Source organism: Dermacentor andersoni, chromosome 6 (assembly GCF_023375885.2).
Source record: "Dermacentor andersoni chromosome 6, qqDerAnde1_hic_scaffold, whole genome shotgun sequence".
Classification (NCBI taxonomy): domain Eukaryota; kingdom Metazoa; phylum Arthropoda; class Arachnida; order Ixodida; family Ixodidae; genus Dermacentor; species Dermacentor andersoni.
Genome location: NC_092819.1, coordinates 126,380,228 through 126,390,838, shown reverse-complemented (window position 1 = coordinate 126,390,838; position 10,611 = coordinate 126,380,228). Strand labels below are relative to the sequence as shown.

Sequence of the window (10,611 nt, the reverse complement as noted above, 5' to 3'; positions counted from 1 at the left end):
CTATTATGCATTGTTCTACACGAATCGTATCACGTCCTTATGTAATGCTCTCGGGCCTTTAAGGAAGAAATAAATGAAATTAAATGCAAAAATAAAAAAATGTACTTTCACTGTGCTGGTTCGACCTCATCAAAACCCTCTCGACTTGACCATGTTCCTCGCCTCCTGTCAACCAATTAGATAAGAAAAACTGTTCAATGTAGGCAATGCTACTCGCTTTTAGAGCAAAAGAAAGTGACATCCTATAAATGAGTTGCGTACTTTATTTGGTTTTTCAAACAACGGTGCTGGTCACAGCCTGATGGTTGCATGGTGGTACCTTAAATTTCATGTCAGCAAATTGGAATCAATACAGATTGTAGTAATTTTGCTTTATTGGGCCCACACATTGGTAAACATACCTTTGAAGTAGAAATTTACGCTACTTGGTCAGACGCACGAATGAAAGCATTGAATTGAGCACCGTAATTCTTGTCAGTAAAAAAGAAAAGCTATACAATGTCTATGAATATCAACATTAAGCTGTAATTTTCTCAGCTTCTTTCGTTTTCCACCAATTACTAGAAATATTATTTACGCTTATAAAGCGCAGCTACCCAGACACAAGACAAGCATATCGCCAAAACTTCATTGTCCGCTTTGTCAGGCAAGCAACGGAAATACGTGTAATCTTGTATGTGCTGGATGACCACTGCTCCAGCTATGTAGGACCTGCAAGACACACACTGTCACCCAATCTCCTTTAAAGTTGTTTTTACCAACTTGTACGTAATTAACTAGATCTGAATAAGTTCCTGTAATCTATTGCATTTTTGGTAATATTGTAATTTACCTATTATATGCTGTACTCAGTGACACTCACTGTAATTCGAGTACTTCTTCAGTAACCGATTATGAGTAATTAGTCACTCCATTGGTGAGACAAACTAAGAGGAGACGAAAATTTGGGCAGCTGAATATGGCGTCATCTACAGTAGAACGCCCGAGATCATACCACGCAGCAGCCACACAGATGCTCAAGTCCAGACAAGAAAACGCGGCAACACAATATCTTTTCCTCGTGTTAACGGCTCCACTAGGAGGTCACTTATTAATTCAACCGCTGCTGATGTGTGTCAGTGTGAAAGCCACTTTGGACGTTAATGCCAATATATCACCTAGAAACAAGCTTTAGAGCTTTTCATTATTCCAAACGGGAAGGTCTTCTTCAAGCCTCAGAGACAACGAACGCTGTTCCCTACAAAGAAACCAGATGCTCAGTAACAAATTGGTGCGCAAGTTGTTCGTACGTTACAGCAGCACTCTGCTACCTAGCCCGCACGCCAAGCGAGTTTTGACTGTCACTGTCGATGCCTTCAACACAGAAACGAGGCAAGATGACGTATGAAATATTTTAAAACCAATGGAGGATATAAAATTTCTTCATGTGTGCTTTTCTGTTTGACATCTAGTTTGACCTAACTACAATGACGGACATCGGATTAACATTGTAATGAGGTCTCAGCATGCGGGCTGCTGACACCATTCCTGCTTTAGTCCCTTGATCGCGCCATCCTTGCTTTTAAAACGCAGCCTCAGATTTGACAGTAATGCTAGGTGGTACGTGGTCATCTCGCTTAGCGCAAGTTAGCAGTGCTGCAAAGGCTGCTTACGCAATTTAGCATTTGCCCTAGTGTTTGTAAAGATGAGCAATTTATGAAAGGCTACAGAGGACGCACTGGATATGCCAGGGCATCTCGTTCTGTTTACAGTATTCGGGCAATATTAATTAATGTCCAGCTGAAGGTTACGTAGAAGCAATCGATTACTTTTAGAAAATCCTCAATTATTTCCGTTGGGGAGTAATTAGCATTGAAATCAATTACATATTTGGACGAAATATTTGTAATTGTGATTGGTTACTTTTGCCTCTAACATACTCAAATTCTGCATTTTACTGAGCTTTGAGTATCGAGTCATGTGCAGTTGAAGCGAAAAAGAACTACTAATAATAGTTAATAACGCTGCAGGCACAAGGTTTTTGTCAATTTAGTGCTATATAAAATGCACAAGTTGAACCAATCAAAGAAGCAATGGATTTTGTCACCGCCCCGCTGAGCTTTCCTTCGTTCGCCTTCGCAAAACAACTGGGGCGGAAACTTCAGTTGTATTTTAAACAAATGCATGATCAAACGGCTTTTTATATGGTACATCATGCCCTACATCCTACAGAAGGTGAAAAACGAGCGAAGAAACAAGCCAAGTTCATCGGCCTGTTTTCTACTCCATAAACGCTCTTCGAAGTATAAAAAATATGTCTTCCAGCTAATTGTTACATCTATGAAGGAGCAAAGCCTTCTTTAACTTCTGGAAAACGAAGCTTGTAATTGTTTTTTAACCTTTCACTGTTGTTTTCACAGCGAAAAAAACGGCAAGACCCGGACGGCTGCTCACCATTTTCTAAAGTGGCTGTCAGTATTATTTTCAAGTGAGTGCCCATTCTATTTCCCCAGAGACAACAAGAAATAATTCGCATTCTAATGAGCAATCCCTAGGCGGAAGTATGCTACTCAAGAGCAGGCAACTTACTACATATCCAAAATAGCGCAGGCTTATTTTCCTCTACTCTCTTAAACTAAGTGTGTTGGTTGGTGATTCATAAAGAATTTTATCTTTGCAGCTTCGCTACTTGCAATATCGAAAAACTGAGTGTTTAGGCTTAAACGCTACAACCCCGTGTTTTATGTTACTTTTCAAATATGCCCAAAAGCTGCTTTATGTGATGAGTTTGGTCTTTGCCACAGTTTTCTCCAAGTAGAGGGCTTACATTCTTTTTTTTTTGTATTTGATTCGCTTCTTCTCTAACGCAGGTACATCAGAAACACTCTTATTCGCTCAGGAGTGGTCGCAGAAGACATCCCGAGGCTTACTCGACGCAATCGCTGCAGCCCACGCAGCGAGAACGATTGCCAGAAATTTATCAAGGAAACGCAAGTATTATAATGACAAGAATTGAGCTTTCACTTTTTTTAAGCACACGTACGCAAAACGAACTGTTTGGAATAGTGTCATAACCTATTGAAATAAAAAAAAATATGTTGACAGCCACTAATGGAATTTAAAATGTAAAAACAAGAAGAGAGAGAAAGAAGTATTTTAATGATTGGAAATGTAGAGAGGTCGGCCGGATAATGGAGCATCTGGCCTGCTACTCTACGTAAGGGAAGGGGAAGAAGGGAAGAAAAATGGTCACAATGGGGGATGATAATGGGAGGAACGAGGTGAATGACACATTACACGACATTACAAACAAGAAGAGGCTACGAAAGATGCTCTAGGGACAGGCTTCGAACGTTCGCAGTGCCTAATTTCTTTTTTATCATTGTCGGAATTCTGCCCATGCCACCGGTAATATTAATGCCCTTGATCTGAGCTTACAGAATGGCTGGGCAACTATTCCATGGCAGCAGTGGAATAATAACGTACTTAACGAAACAGAAATCTAGGGGTGAAGTCATCAAATTTTATTCTATTATAAAAAGAAATAAGAAAATATACTTTTGTTCACAGTATGTGGCCTTAAAAAATTAAATTATGGGGTTTTACGTGCCAAAACAACTTTCCGATTATGAGGCACGCCGTAGTGGAGGACTCCGGAAATTTCAACCACCTGGGGTTCTTTAACGAGCACCTAAATCTAAGTACACGGGTGCTTTCACATTTCGCCCCCATCGAAATACGGCCGCCATGGCCGGGATTGGACCCCGCGACCTCGTGTTCAGCAGCCTAACACCATAGCCACTGAGCAACCACGGCGAATAGTATGTTGCCTCTGTTATCTGTGGGACCCGAGCATATAAATTTGGGACATACTATGGACAAAGCTGCCTCTCGCAGAAGCAGCCAGTGTGTCCAAATATCACGTCGACAATGTTTTCACACAACCAATTTTCAAATATTTTAAGGCCCTAGATTCAAAAAATACGCCCAAGATGTGCTTAAACTTTGAGTATAAATTACGATAAAATGAAAACATAACGAGTTTGTCTCAATGCACGATGTAAAACAACTCGGCACTAGATGCAAAGGACGAGCGAAGTATTATGATCAGAATGGTGACAAGTGACCACTAGCTTCTGAGACAAGCCTTGTCAAATACTCGGCTCGCATTTCATCCCCGCGTAACAAAGCCTTGCTCGTCTAACAAAGGCATTCTGGTGCATTCATCACACAGTTCTGAATCATGCTCTTTCTTATACATTTTGCATGCAATACAAATTTAAAGCAATATGCAGTGCTCTCCACTTCTGAATATCTGCCGTCGTCAACACCATCATGATGTTTCATATTACAGCCAAAGTGTCAGCAGCCCCTACCGTTTCGTCTGCCTGGTGCTGAGACATGTCTGGAGGGAACTGTTCTGGTCGAATGCTTTGACCCTTCTCTACTATTCATCGCTTCTGCTCCGAATTCCGCTGTTTGTGTGAGTTATGGGTTATTGTTTGCGTTCTCTTAGCTCCGCTCGCAAAAACTATCTTTCGCTTTGAAGACATTTTGTTAGAGTGCCATTTCCTTTCCAGAACTTCGCAAAGGAAAACCTCATAGATACTGGAAATTCTGACAAATACCGCCGCCCTATAGTGTTATTGCCTTGGCCAACTAGTATCATTGTGGGCTATTGTGAGGGCTTCCTGTTTTTTTTTCTCATTTATACTCAGAAGTTTTCCAGAATTGCCACGAACCAGACCAAGTTGAACAGTGAAATATAAAAACACAGCTATCGCCCAAGGGTTGACGTGATTAGAAAAGCGCAATGGATTGCCGTTACTAACTTTATGTCACCAACGCCAAATTTCTGCATTATGCATATGCAAACGATTGCTAATAATTTTACTTATTATACTGGAAACTAAAACGATAGCTATGAGTGCAATTTTGCTTGTGCACCAATATACTGGTCGGTGGTTTCGAGGCCACGTAGTATGTTCTGGCTTAAATAATCTTAAAGCTGCTCTTTTCTTGATCATGAAGCACTTTTGTCAGTGGACTGCAAGGATTGTCCTGATACAAAGACGAATTTCAGGTAATCGACTCCTAAGCAACGCAATATTTGTCAATGAAAGTAAGAACCTCTCATGTGCTCAAAATGCTTCGCCGAAGCTATTTACTACACATAGTTTCAAACTTCATTCTTCAGTAAGCAGTGCGCCATTAAGATATTGTTTTGGTGTATCCAACACGAATCCCATCTGACCAGGTAACAATAGCCTCCAGCTTCACAGAAGTGCACCTCCTAAGCCAATCACAGTGTACATGGCAAGACGCGTAGAGAACCTAGTGTTTTACACAGTTTGTGCTGAGCTCAGCAGCAAAATTACAGCCTAAACATCGACACAGTAGTAACCCCTTTATTTTTTTATGTATGCAGCGGCCTACTGGAAGGTACCAGCAGCTTCTCCTTCTATCAATCTGTTGCCCTCCTGTCTACCTCATGCATCGCTGAATGCCTCGTGTCAAGCCTGCAGTCTTACTTTATTGCGCAAAACCAAGTGAAGGCACAGCTTTTGCTTCAGAATGCCGTGTTTCAGAAGGTAAGCACTGTATTTTGTCAGAATGTACCAGCTTTCAAGTTCAGTAAAATACCGAGCAAACTTTCTGTAACACTGAACTCCTGTTTTTGAGGTTTCAAAGAACACATACGTTAGTTTTACACGCGATAAATTCTAAAGGTGCTACTGACAACCCCAATCAACGCATTGTGAATAAAATACAAGCTTCCTTAATCATTCGCTGCATTTTTTACGCGGTTTGGATAATATACGCGGGTGATTAATCCACTTATTTAATACCAACGGTGTGGAATGGAGCAGCGAATCATCCGCGCGCATTGGTCGCATTCAACTTCTCTTAACAAGAACGGTGTCTCGATGTTACATAATAGCAGGGACGATGCGACTATTTTAGCACTGCAAGTTAGAGCATGAATGCTGCGTGAAAAGTAGAGCTGTCAGGGTCGACTATCGAATGCCTTTCAGGGCTTGTGATGCAACAGCCCTTGTAAGGTAAGCCTCTTGGCAGGCCTGCTTAGAAATTTGGCAACGAACACACCTGCAATTCGCTTAAGTTGTTCCTGTCTTATTTAATCAAACAATCACTTCTGGTCACATTCAACAGCAACAGCGCTTTTGTTTCTGAACCACGCAGAAAGACTTTCTATCCCGCTCTTTCTTTCCTTCACTAGGGAGAGACCCCTACGAAAACCCAATGGCAATAAGCCTAGAAGCTTAATGCGCTTATTACCAGTCGGAGATTTTAAAGGCTAACTTAAAGGCAGTCAGGATCATTTACCTTTCCGAAATTGGTCCTTCATTATTGGGTTGCTTTTATTATCTTTATTTTAGGTGTGCTTTCTTTAAAAGAAATGTAAATACGAAGGGACCTTCTATGAATTCCAGTAAGCAATAATAATGAAATTTTAATAGGAACGGTTTCGTTGCAACAAATGTTTTTTGTGATATACAAGTAAATACAGAGTTCCTTCGAGTAAAACGGTAGCTGTTGTTTTCACGACCTTTCTGTGCACGGAGCATATTGGCGCAAATAGATATTTCTATTGTAATTGGCTGCTCTGAAGAGAGATAGGATCATGTGCTACCACAATTTCATTTCATATTTTGGAAAGGCGACCCTCTTTTTTCCAGAGCTTTCGGAAGAGCTACAGCAAAACCACTTCTAAGACAGCGATAGATGCTCACTGTAATGTCAAAGGTTGTCGTTTATTGTTGTATGCGCTATATTTCCGGTTCGTTCCAGTGAATTTGTTTCATCTGTAGGTTACGTGCCTGTCAGCCACTGCTATTGCCGAGAATCCTGCAGGTCACGTTGCTTCGCTGTTGGCCGCCGACAGCTGGCAAATTGCAGTGGCCCTTTATTTCCTGCCCAACACTTTGATGGGCGTTATGTGTGTGGCCATAGCGCTGGGTGTACTTGGCGTTCGCATGGGGTTCACAGCGGCGGGTGTCTGTTTCCTGTGGCTGGTTTTCGTCGCATGTGCATCGTTCTCTATGGAACCATTGCTTGACAAGTACTGCGTGAGTATTTCGGGTACCTTTCGTGTGCATTTCATTATCAGTGTTAAACTCTTAGGCAAAAGAGAAATCCATGTAGCATCTCTTCCGAAACTGCAGAATTCGTCCAGGGGTGTGCCACTGCTGAAAATATAACTACTATTCCTGCATATGGAAACCGCTTCTGGGAATAGGGTAACAATAATAAAGTGACAATGGTACTACTAATAGTAAAACAATCGTACTATTTGATACACTTGTGTATGGCACCAATTATTGTGCGACACAGACACGTCTTTTGACACTTCAGTTAAAGAATGGGAAATAAATAATTACTTACACAAAGGCTCAGAGGTTGGCCTGTCCTATAGCTTGCTCTACGCTGCTACTCCGCACGCATGAGGAGAAATAAAATCATGAATAATGCTTACACGAAAAGCACGTGCGCATATAAATTAATCTACGTTGCATTGAGTTGCGTCTAGAAAGCTAGAGTTGCACTTATCAAACATTCGCTGTGTTTGTTAAGCCAATGACCCAAAACAAAAGCATTATATAGTAGGCGGCTAACGACGAGTGCGCACAATACTAGTTTCAGCCGTTTTTGCATGACGGCCAGGCAAACATAAAACACGTGCGCAGGTGTTTCTGCCACTTTTCTGTGTTAAATATTTGGGCCATTGTCACTGCAATCTACAAGATGTGGAGGCGACACCATGGTATTTTTGTTGATTTGTGGGCTTTCCTTATGCGATCACCTGTGGTCCCGATTTTCTTCGGGCGACTACTCAAAAGCAGAGCTGCGAATGACGCACCAAAACATCGTGTTCATGTTTGCTTGCTCTGTATACCTCAACAGCAACATTCAAGATGCCTTCGCTTCTCCATCTACCTGCTCATTTGTGAGCCGCCACAATGTGAAGGTATCTTTTGAAAAGCTGACAGTGCAACCATTTTCTTTCAGCAATGTCGAGAATTTCCTAGGGGTAATATAAAATACGAGTCTCGTCTCGTAACGGAACCAGTGCTCTGAAGAGTCGTTGGAATGGCAAAATTTCGTTTATATATGACACGACTCCCTGGAGAGAAGTTAAAACAGCCTGCCAGATTTGGTCCAAATTTTACTTACTTACGAGCAGTGCAGCTCAAGAAAATCTGAGAGCATTGTTAATCTTAATGTTCTGGACATTGCATCCCTTATTAGGTAATAATTGTACAGACCATTACTCCACGTTAAAAAATTGCGCTAAAAGTACAACTTAAATATGTATGGTCGCCCCATAATATGGCACCTTTCTTCCTTTAACTTGTGGGCATGAGCACATTGGCGGCTTTGATATGAGCGTGTGTACACTGCCTTTTGTTGAAAGAGCGAAATATATGAGATGTCAGAGCTTTAATAAATTACGCAATAATGTTCTTTCCCACGTTGGGGGCGCAGAATTTGTTTTGGTTATAGCTATAGAATCAGACCCAACATACGCGTGTATTTTCGTGAAACATTCGTAGACTTACACGCGTGTAGCCGCGTGAAAGAAGTCCGCGAATACACGCGAAATTGCGGTGCGACTGACCGCTCGAGGCTCTTTAAGAGGAAGCTTTAGCTCGGGCCCAACTCCGACGCGGCCTATTCAAATACATGTAAAACGCAAAAACATTTTTATGAGATAACGCCTGGACCGATTTTGATGAAATTTGTTGCATTTGAAAGAGAAAGTTAAATTCTAGTGACTGTTGGAAGCGGAATTTCGATTTAGGGTTTGAATTTTCTTTAAACGATTTTCAAATATTTGACCGTTTGAAAAAAATAGAAGCACTAAGTTTACAAATTCATAGCTCTGCATCAAGAACTGATATCGCGGTTCTGTAAACGGCATCCATTACATCATTCAAATCGGACAAATCCAGTATGTCATTCTACATTTTACGTGAATTTGTTACGTTGGCTACAACGGTTTTGCAAAAGTTGTATTTCCCTATGATTAAATTTTTTTTATATTCATGTGTAACATATAAATTTTGTCCGCTTTAGATGTATTATTAGATGCAATTCACAAAATCGTATTATCGTTTTTTGTGGTTGAGTTACAGAGTTGTAAACCTGATAGTTTCGTTTTTTGAAAATTTTTGATTATTGCCAATTTTTAATAAAAAATTTACAACCTAACTCAAATATTCGAAACCAACAGTCACTAGATTTTAAGCTTGTCTTTTAAATGCAACAAACCTCGTCAAATTTGGTGCAGTGGTTGCCGAGAAAAACGAATTCTCCTTTTACATGTATTTAGATAGGAGCCCTCGAGCTAAAGCTTCCTCTTAAGTGTATGCGTGGGTTTCACCCGCCGTGCCTACTTAGTGGCTATGGTGTTGGACTGCTAAGCACAAAATCGTGGGATCGAATCCCGGCACCGCCGGCCGCATGTCGATGAGGTCGAAATGCGAAAACGCCCGCGTACTTCGATTTAGGTGTACGTGAAAAAACCGCTGGTAGTCGGAATTTCCGGAGTCCCCCACTACCGCGTGCCTCATAATCAGATGGTGGTTTTGGCACGGCCACACTCGACACTGTGGACAGTGGCATGGCGGAAGAGGCTGCTATCGGCCTAGCCATCGTACACGCTTCAACCATACTGGCACCGGATGGACTCGTCACTGTGGTCACTGATTCATAGACCGCCTGCAGAACTTTGGCACAAGGAATGGTGACACCCTACACACACCACATCCTTACATCGTTACACCCCACAGCGTTGCACAGGGTGCGTATCGTCTGGACACCTGCACACGCCTCTCTTCATGGTAATTAACGCGCTAATGCGTTAGCCCGAGAGCTCACTAACCGGGCCCCATTGGAAGGCCTGTTTAACCTAGACGACGAACTGAAATACACTGAAACTCTACAACATTACAGAGATAGCAGGAAGCACTTCCCCCGCCACATAATTCCTGTAACCTAGAAGATGCCGTCGCGTGGCGACAACTTCAAACTAATCACTTTCCCTGTCTCCGTTTGTCTTCACCTCTTCCACCCCACACAATACCCTTGATACTGTCCTTACTGTGGAGCAAAGCCCACAGTATATCACTGCACCTGGGAGCGCCCACCACCCTCCGGGTTGCTCCCCTATTTCTTCACCTTCACCTTGCTCCTGGGAGACTGTGCTGACCAGCTTAGACCAGCCAGAGCAGCGATGGATGATCCGGGGGGCATGCGGAGTGGCGCTAGTCAATGGGGCCCGGAACTAAGGGCTCCACCCTACGAGGAAATCACCCCACCTCATTAGAAGTTGCAATGATATTTAATTAAAGGTGAGAAGCAGCAGGTAAACAGCAGCCTAGCAGCAACGAACAGCCCGAGCTCTCTCGGAAATCACAGCACGGGTCGTCGTCGTCGTCGTCTCCGAGCTGCTATCGGAAATACGAGGCGCGTCAGCTTCATTACAAATAGATATTCTCTCTCTCTCTTTCTCTCTTTGGCACGTGAAACCCCATATATTTTTTTTGTATTCGCGGGTGTCATTCACGTTCGCAAAAGCACTTTCACGTAGCACGTATTGAGCAAGAG

The 10,611-nt window shown here is 42.3% G+C and overlaps 1 long non-coding RNA gene across 1 annotated transcript; it reads left to right on the top strand.

Moving 5' to 3' along the window:
* The first annotated feature begins 4,339 nt into the window (after positions 1-4,339).
* Positions 4,340-7,064, top strand: LOC140218798 (uncharacterized). The gene is made up of 3 exons (XR_011894984.1): positions 4,340-4,462; positions 5,408-5,570; positions 6,813-7,064. It is a non-coding gene; the product is annotated as an uncharacterized lncRNA (long non-coding RNA).
* Positions 7,065-10,611: the final 3,547 nt, after the last annotated feature.